Source organism: Bos grunniens, chromosome 7 (assembly GCF_055505025.1).
Source record: "Bos grunniens cultivar Pamir isolate PY7600 chromosome 7, Bosgru_T2T1.0, whole genome shotgun sequence".
Lineage (NCBI taxonomy): Eukaryota > Metazoa > Chordata > Mammalia > Artiodactyla > Bovidae > Bos > Bos grunniens.
In genome coordinates, this window is record NC_141171.1 from 72138969 (window position 1) to 72148892 (window position 9924).

Consider the following 9924-nt stretch of genomic DNA (forward strand, 5'->3'; position numbering starts at 1 on the left):
GACAAGGAAAACTCATCCTGGGCTTAAAAACATGAGATCATATAGTAATGACAGGTCTTGGCACTGAGGCCAAGTCCAGCTGAGTCTCAGGCCCAGATTCTTAACTATTGCATCTTACTGTGTTATGGTTGGGCCATATCTTTATTCATATCCTCTGTTGCATCACTGATTTAACATTTTTCTTGTTAGTAGATTCTATAACTAACAAAATTGAACACAAAGGTTAAAGGGCCTTAGAGATGTAATGTGATCTCTTCCTCTTTTTTTTTCTCCTTCATCTCATAAATGAGGAAATTGAGGCCCCCAAAAGAGAAGGGACTGTTGACTTAAAACAAATGTACAACATAAAAATTGAGAATTATCTTTTATTTGGCAGACTTTCTGAGGACTTAAGCCTTGGGACACAACTCTCAGATACCTCTGAAGGACTACTCGGAGGAGGTAAGGAAGGAGACAGGATATTAGAGGTTTTTGCAACCAAGACCAGCTTGTCAGAACATTAAAAGATTACCATTAAAGACAACCAGACATCTCAAGGTAATGAATTTAGTACTTTTTTATGTATGGGAATATGCAAGAGTCTGGGCTCACTGAAATCATTCCTTTCACTTGCACCTCAGCTGTCTAGAACCAGCATCCTGTTCTTTCCCATCCTGTGTTGCACAGTTGGAGTGACTCCAGTGGCTGAGGATTTGGCAGTGGGCAGCCCCTCTGTCTCCATCCTGAGTTCCTCAGGGCTCACCATCAGGGGTGGCTGTAGTAGCTTGATGACTGAAACATCCTTTGTTTACTGTTATGGCAGGCAACTTTTTTCATCCGCAGGACCATCTGACCCAGTGAGAGAGCAGTGAATCTGGTTCCATGTACATCCTAGAAGTGGTCCTGGCTGCCAGCATTCCCCTGATTCCTGTTCTGTTTGCAGGATCCTCAGATCCTAACAGAGAGACTGACCTCTGGTTTCCTGGGTGGGCTTTTCACCAGCAGTGTCACCTGCTCTGAGCATCTAGGTAAGCCACATTCCCCATGTGGGAAAACTGTAGCCAACTATGTCTTGCTCACTTGCAAACCAAGTGTCACCAGCCTGGAAATACAAATTGTGTGGGCATAAGTTCGCACTTTCTTGGCTGACACCATTCATCTTCTACCCGCTGCCCCTCAGTTGACCTGGGGGTGGGGGAGTAACTGAGACCACAGGAAGCAAAACTGCGGATAAGGGGGATTACTGCATAGGAGAGTCTGGATCCTAATGGTTTGGTTAAGCTGCCAAACCAACTCTAAGGCTGTCTTCCTCTGGGCTTCTCATTTAAAAACAATCAGTGCAGAATGGTTCAAGACATTCTCATCCTCTTTATCAGATATTTCCTGCTGAAAGCTATACTAACAGATAGCAGTATGTTGAGTGACGGGAACACAGTCCTCGCCCCCAGGGAGCTTACATGCAATCCATAGATGGAGAGATGCTGAGAAGGGAAGAGAGCTGAGCTGTTGGCACAGGCAGTTCCTGGGTGCCAGCTCAGCTGTCTCTTCTGCTTTTCAGAGGAGAAGAACAGCATTCCTTGCACGTTGCAAATCTGCTCAATATAATTAAATTCCATCTCTATTTGCTTTTACTTTTAACTTCAAATTTCTCAGAGTAAATATGAGCCTGGAAGAGCTGACCAAGGAAGCAGCTGCTCCTAGGAACCTGGAGGGCCAGCAGGCAGCTGAGGTAGATTGTGAGCTCATTCAGAGAATACTTTTGGATCAATGATGATTTCAGTTCCACCAGAGGCCGAGGGTTTGGAGCCAGTGTCTCTGGGCGGAGTGATGCATGTATTTGGAGTGCTGGGGCTGCAGGTAGGGGCTGTTTCCTTCTCACTTCCTCTGCATGAGGAGATGTAATTTCTTTTTTGACTGAAGGGTTGCTAAGTTAGTCCACCCTGGCAATGGTTGATTCACCGTTCAGATTTTCTCTCCCAGGTGGCAAGTGTTGCCAAGGGAGAGGCAGTGGAGGGTGATGGTGAAGAGTTCCGCTCTAAGAATCCTCATTCTACCTTTTTACATGCTGTATGACCTTGGGCAAGTTACTCAGCCTAGCTGAGCCTGGATTTCTTTATCTGTGCTCTGTGGACAATGACAGGAGACCAGGTTTCTGCTGGCTCTTGGCAGACCTTACATAGATCTTCTGAAGAGCAGGGTCACCAAGAGCTGGAATGGGACAGAGTGAATTTGTGGAGTGCACAGAAATGAAAACATCCCCAGCAGCTGGGGGTGTAGCATCAGTCAAGGCACAGAGGTCAAACAAAATAAAAACAGAAAACAAACCCCAAAACAGGTGTTACCAGAAGGTTTGGAGATGAACTCTGTCTCCCTGCCTGAATCTGGTACTTCCAAGGTCCTGCCCTGTGAGAAGTGCCCCTTTTTAGAACAAAAAAGAACTAGAACAAGCCCCCAAGCTTGATATCCATAAGCAAATATTTTAAAATGATATTCAAAGTTTCTATGTTTTTAATGGAAGAAATAGGCACCTTTATAATGCTGGTAGATCTGTGTCTTATTATTAAGACATTTTAGTAGGACAATAGTCAGCATGAATCAAGAGTCCTAAAAGTGATCATATCCTTTCACCTGACAATTCCACTTTCAGGAAATGGTTAAAGGAAAAAGTATGATTGTGCAAAAATTTAGTTAACATGCTTCTGGAACAGTGTTGTAAAAATAGAGAGGAACTGTTCTTTAATTTCTTAAATTCTAGTGAATGTGTAAGTGGAATATCACATTACCATTAAAAAATGTAGGATATTGCTTTTTAAAAAATTTTATTGAAATATAGTTGATTTACAATGTTGTGTTAATTTCTGCTTGACAGCAAAGTGATTCGATTAAACACACATACATATATATACTATATTTATTATTTTCCACTTTGCTTTATCACAGGATATTGAATATAATTCCTCGTACTATGCAGTAGGACCTTCTTGTCTAGCCATCCTATATATAATAGTTTGCATCTGCTAATCCCAAACTCCTAATCTTCTCTCCCCTATCTAGCCCTTGGCAACCACAAGTCTGTTTGCTCTATCTGTGAGGCTATTTTTATTTCATAGATATGTTCGTGTTGTATTTTAACTCCATATGAAAGTGATAGCATATGATATTTGTGTTTCTCTTTCTGACTTACTTTGCCTAGTATGATAATCTCTAATTGCATCCATGTCCTGGCAAATGAGGGTATTTCATTCTTTTTAACGGCTGAGTAATAGTCCATTGTGGGCTTCCTGGGTGGTGCTAGTGGTAAAGAACCCGCCTGTCAATGGAAGAGACATAAGAGACAAGGGTTCAGTTACTAGGTTAGGAAGATCCCTTGGAGGAAGGCATGACAACCCACACCACTATTCTTGCCTGGAGAGTCCCATGAACAGAGGAGCCTGGTGGGCTATAGTCCATAGGGTTGCAAAGAGCTGGACATGACTGAAGCAACTTGGCTTGCATGCACGTGATGGTCCATTGTATCCGTCAGTGGACATTTAGGTTGCTTCCATGTCTTGGCTTTTGTAAATAGGGCTGCTATAAACAAACAGGTGCATGTATCTTTTTGAATTACAGTTTTTTTTTTTTTTCTGGGCATATGCCTAGGAGTGGGACTGCAGCCTTCCAGGCTCCTCCATCCATGGGATTTTCCAGGCAGGAGTACTGGAGTGGGGTGCCATTGCCTTATCTGTGCTGGATCATATGGCATCTCTAATTTTAGTTTTTTTTTAAGGAAACTCCATACTATTTTCCATAGTGGCTGAACCAGTTTACATTCCCACCAGCAGTGTAAAAGCGTCCCTTTTCCTCCACGCCTTCTCCAGCATGTATTATTTGTAGACTTTTAAATGATGACCTTTCTGACTGGTGTGAGGTGGTAGCTCATTCTTGTTTTGATTTTCATTTCTCTAATTATTAGCAGTGATGAGCATCTTCTCATGTCCCCCTTGGCTGTCTGTATGTCTTCTTTGGAGAAATGTCTCTTTAGGTCTTCTGTCCATTTTTTGATTGGATTGTTTGTTTTTTGTTACTGAATTATAGTAACTTTTTATATATTTTGGAAATTAAGCTCTTGTCAGTCAGTCACATAAAAATGTAGAAAGCCTGAGAAAAGGCTCAATGGATCCAAATATGAAAGATGAAGGCTCCAGTCTTCTATAGTTCTGAGGTTTAAACCTGCTTCTATCACTTACTAGCTGTGTGGCATTGGACAAATTACACAGTTTCTCTGTGTTTAGGATTTTTCATCTGAAATGGGGATTATAAATTATGATTGCTTAATGAGTTTAGTATAAGTGAGATAATGCTTGCAAAACTCAGGACAGTGACAAGTACATGGTAAATCCCTCATCTATCGTTAAGTGAAACTATGAGGACATGTTTCAAAAAAAGAAAGAAAAGCGTATGTGGTTAAAAAAAAGAATTTATTTTTTATTCAGTGCATGTTTACTGAATACCTCCCATGTGGCAGGCTCAGGAAAAAAATAGTGAACAGAAGAAGCCCAAATGTCTGCACTGGCAGTGCTTACAGTTCCAAAGGAAGTCATCGTAAGAATTGCTGGGGTGCCTTTCAAAATTCAGGTGCTGGGGACTCATCCATGCTCAGAAATCCGGATTCTGCAGATGTGGGGGGTAGGCCTGGGAGTCTGATTTTGTGTGTGCACAGGGAGATTCTGCTGCAGGCTTTGGGAGACTGTGCTGGTTGATGTACTGCCAAGCGATGGTTAGAGAGGGATGTGTGTGCTAAGTTGCTTCAGTCATATCTGACTCTGCCACCCTATAGACTGTAGCCTGGCAGATTCCTCTCTCTGTGGGATTCTCCAGGCGAGTATACTGGAGTGGGTTGCCATGCCCTCCTCTAAGGGATCTTCCCGACCCAGGGATTGAACTCATGTCTCACATCTCTTGCATTGGCAGGTGAGTTCTTTACACTAGCACCACCTGGGAATCCCAGAGAGGGATGAGGAGTGACATTTTTTTCCTTGTATTTTTAAAGTTTCAACAGTAAGCATTAAACAAGAAGTAATGCTTCAACAAGAAGCATTTTTTATCATTATAAAGATAAACATTTTATGTGTTTAAATATTTAGCAGCTCCGCCCCTCCCGGCTGCCTTCCCCCAGGCCCAGCACAATCCTCACCTCTTCTCCAGTAGCAGAAGCACATCACTGAGACTCCAGATTAGGAACACCTCTGGGAATGGATGCTGGGGCTGTGATTCTCAGAGAGTTGCAACATCACAAAGGGAAGGTGGCAAATTTCTTGTTCAAATCATCTACTTTTGCTCAAATCTGCCTCGAAGCAGATGCTTCTATAAGGGACCTCTTTAAAGAGGCATTTAATTTGCTTTCTTTTTCCCTGAAAATTCTCCTGACCTTGAGATTTTTCCCACGGCTCTAGTAATTGGTGCTGAGTCCAGCATTATTTGTATGGACACTGTGTAACGTGGAGGTTGGGGGAAGAAATAGCTGCAGTCATCCTGTGCTTGTAGCAGGTGAATTTATATTTTATGGGTTTTGGTCAGATTGATTTTTGTGAAACACCCTGGGGTATTTGCAAATATGAAAGCTCTTGTAGTGCTGGTCGCTTGTTTGCATGTACAGGAAGAATTAAAAAAGAAAAAAATTTGCTCTGTCTGTCGACAAACCCCATTGTCCCCAGGAGCAGGTAGGGAAGCAGATGAAGGGCTTCCAACAGGACAGAAAATTAGAGACAGGGAGATCGGAGATCAGGATGAGAAGCTGCCAGTGAGGACTGATCTGCCCTGGCAGTCACTGGCAGGTGTGGCTGCATGGTTTTAAGTACTGGGTAGATTTCACTAAGGGGCTTCCCTGGTGACTCAGCGGTAAAGAATCCACCTGCCAGTGCAGGAGATGCAGGAGACACAGGTTCCATCCCTGAGTCAGAAAGATCTCTGGAAAAGGAAATGGCAACCCACTCTAGTATCCTTGCCTGGGAAATCCCATGGGCAGAGGGGCCTGGAGGGCTAGAGTCCATGGCATCGCAAAAGAGTCAGATACAATTTAGCCACTAAATAACAAGTTCTCACCAAAGAAGTAGGTTAAGATAAACATAGCAGTTAACACAACTGCTATGATTATGGGTTTTAACATCCCTCATCTCTTTTATGAGTGGGCTCTGTGGTCTTACCTCAACTTCATTCTGTACAATTTGGGCTGATCCATTTTGGGTCAGTATCCATTTTGGGCTGATCTTAGTAATTGTGAATACACAAGAATATCCAGAAAAACATCCCGACCTGAAACATCCTCCTTCTTGTCCATTTGATTCTTGTTATTTAAGGCTTAGCTCATGGTCCATATCTTTATGCCAAAGTCTTTTCTAAATACCCAGCTGATTTCTCTGTAAAGTCCCAGACGATTTACAATTTATTCTACTCACTTGGTACCAAACATCTTCTGCTGAAACATTTGTTCCCTTTTAATGTCCACGTACTGTTCATGGGGTTCTCAAGGCAAGAATACTGAAGTGGTTTGCCAAAAAGTAATGCTCAAAATTCCCCAAGCCAGGCTTCAGCAGTATGTGAACCGTGAACTTCCAGATGTTCAAGCTGGTTTTAGAAAAGGCAGAGGAACCAGAGATCAAATTGCCAACATCCCCTGGATCATCAAAAAAGCAAAAGAGTTCCAGAAAAACATCTATTTCTGCTTTATTGACTGTGCCAAAGCCTTTGGCTGTGTGGATCACAATAAACTGTGGAAAATTCTGAAAGAGATGGGAATATCAGACCACCTGACCTGCCTCTTAAGAAACCTATATGCAGGTCAGGAAGCAACAGTTAGAACTGGACATGGAACACACTGGTTCCAGATAGGACAAGGAGTATGTCAAGGCTGTGTATTGTCACCCTGCTTATTTAACATATTCTCAGAGTACATCATGAGAAACGCTGGGCTGGAAGAAGCACAGGCTGGAATCAAGATTGCTGGGAGAAATATCAATAACCTCACATATGCAGATGACACCACCCTTATGGCAGAAAGTGAAGAGGAACTCAAAAGCCTCTTGATGAAAGTGAAAGAGGAGAGTGAAAAAGTTGGCTTAAAGCTCAACATTCAGAAAATGAAGATCATGGCATCTGTTTCCATCACTTCATGGCAAATAGATGGGGAAACAGTGGAAACAATGTCAGACTTAATTTTGGGGGGCTCCAAAATCACTGCAAATGGTGATTGCAGCCATGAAATTAAAAGACGCTTACTCCTTGGAAGGAAAGTTATGACCAATCTAGATAGCATATTAAAAAGCAGAGACATTACTTTGCCAACAAAGGTTCATCTAGTCAAGGCTGTGGTTTTTCCAGTGGTCATGTATGGATGTGAGAGTTGGACTGTGAAGAAAGCTGAGCACCTTATAATTGATGCTTTTGAACTGTGGTGTTGGAGAAGACTCTTGAGAGTCCCTTGGACTGCAAGGAGATCCAACCAGTCCATCCTAAAGGAGATCAGTCCTGGGTATTCTTTGGAAGGACTGATGCTAAAGCTGAAACTCCAGTACTTTGGTCACCTCGTGCAAAGAGTTGACTCATTGGAAAAGACTCTGATGCTGGGAGGGATTGAGGGCATGAAGAGAAGGGATGACAGAGGATGAGATGGCTTGATGGCATCACTGACTCAATGGACATGAGTTTGGTTGAACTCCGGGAGTTGGTGATGGACAGGGAGGCCTGGTGTGCTGCAGTCCATGGGGTCGCAAAGAGTCGGACATGACTGAATGACTGAACTGACTGCCTGAGACAAAAAACCTTGTAGACAGGGTCTGAGCCCTCATGTTCCTTTGTTTTGAGTGTATGTGTTAGGCAAAAATGACTTGTTGGGAGGGAGGCTCCGGAGGGAGGGGATATATGTATACATATGGCTGATTCACTTTGTAGTAGAACAGAAACTAACACAACATTGTAAAGCAATTATATGCCAATTAAAAAAAAAAGAATTATCTGTCTGCCCAGGGCTGGTGGGAGGAAGGGATGCTGGTGGAGGGTAAATGAACCTCATTTCATCTACTCTGTTCTCTGGTTGAAGCCCGTACCTGTTTCCAATTGAGGCCTTTGCAATAGGATTTAAAACATAGGCTGTCTGTGGGTTTTCACAAGGAAAGCTAATGCGGCAATGAGAGAGATTAAAAAGAGGATCTGGAGGGTGCTGAGCATTTTACCACCAACCCTAGGCAGTGGGACAGAGCACTGAAAGAAGTTTCACTTCCCTTTGGTTGTTCACACCCTAGTAGGAAATGGTACAATATCCAACACCCAAAATCTTTTAATCTTTAGTTTTGCCATTAGGGAGGAATTGCATTTTATCAAAGCATTTCTTTTCACTGTCACTCTGCCTTGCTCAAAATCAGGTGTCAGGGCAAGTAGATCTTATTTTGTATATTGGACATATTTCTTAGTAAGTGTTAAAAAATAAATATTCTCCCTAAAAGTCATATAAATTTCATTGTTTGAAGCACAGAGAAGATAAATAATAGAAATCAGACTTAATGTTCAATTTCTGTTTTTATTTTGTGTATTTCCAGATTGCATAAGGGTGTTTTATTCAAAATGATTTTCCTTAATCACAACGTCAACATATTTGTATTTTACTTAGAGAATATATTTCTAATAAATCCATAAATTTATAAAAATATATTCAATGAAAAATTGGTACCAGTCACTGAGCATATAAATGACCATTCTTTTCATATTAATTAATACTAAGGTAGAAGTTATTCAGAACCAAAAGTCCAGTGGAGAACCTGAAACCCAAAGGCATGGGATCTGGCTAAGGTCCAGGCTTTGTTAATACAACTTGAAGAAAATGACCCCCAATTTTCTATCACATCCAGACATGCATATATCCAGTTTCCATAGCTAGTTGGTAAATTCTTTGATATTGGAGATCCAGCTTCTAGCCCAGGCTGTCTGATTATCTGTGTGATCATTGACAAGCAACTAGACCAGTAATCCCCACAGTCCTCATCTGTACGATGAAGAGGTTGGATGAACTGTGATTTGCACACTGTACTCCTCAGTACCTTAGGGTTCCCTGGGGAGGAAAAGGGCAGCTCTCTACCAACTTCTCCCGCTACAGTGGCTCTGTTTTTAATTTTTTTATTTTTAAATGCCAAGAGACATTTAAACTCATGGTAGTCAGTGATTAGGTTACCCACAGTATAAAAACAAAAAATTGAGACTTGAATATGGGTATTTGGTTGAAATGGGGCTTCCCTGGTGGCTCAGTGGTAAAGAATCTGCCTGCCAATGCAGGAGATGCAGGAGACGTGGGTTCCATCCCTGGGTTAGAAAGATTCCCTGGAGAAGAATATGGCAATCCACTCCAGTATTCTTGCCTGAGAAATACCATGGACAGAGAAGTCTGGTCAGCTATTGTCCACGGAGTCACAAAGAATCAGACATGTTTAGTGCCTAAACAACAATAACAATATTTGGTTGAAATAACATAGTCAAGTAAAAAATAAGCAATGTTTTACATTATATCATACATACATCAGAATATTTTAAAGGTGAGCAAATATTGGCAAATCATAGAAACTCTGTTTTTAATTATTATTATTTTTTTGGGGGGTTTTACAATTAAGGTTCGATTTAGGAAAAATGAATGATATCTAATGCATTGTTCAGCTTTCAAAAATCATATGTCCAGTCTCTTCTCCCAAGGTCTAGTTCAGTGAACACAAAAGGGCTTAATACATTTTATTGGCTAAGAAAATAAAAGGAAATAATGAATTTGTGAATAATGGTTGACATTGTTGGGCTATCTAAAATGTGATAAATGCTTCATAATTATTATTTCACTTTTTCCTCACCACAGCCCTGTGAGGTAGTTCTACTCTAATCCTTGTAGAGAAACTGAGATTGCTGAGACTGTTAAGCAACTCAGCACATTACTGG

The 9924-nt window shown here is 41.6% G+C and overlaps 1 long non-coding RNA gene across 1 annotated transcript; it reads left to right on the top strand.

The window, feature by feature from the left end:
• Positions 1-331: 331 nt before the first annotated feature.
• On the top strand, positions 332-9924 carry LOC147369820 (uncharacterized). Its single transcript, XR_015167930.1, has 3 exons — positions 332-441; positions 823-1007; positions 9845-9924. It is a non-coding gene; the product is annotated as an uncharacterized LOC147369820 (long non-coding RNA).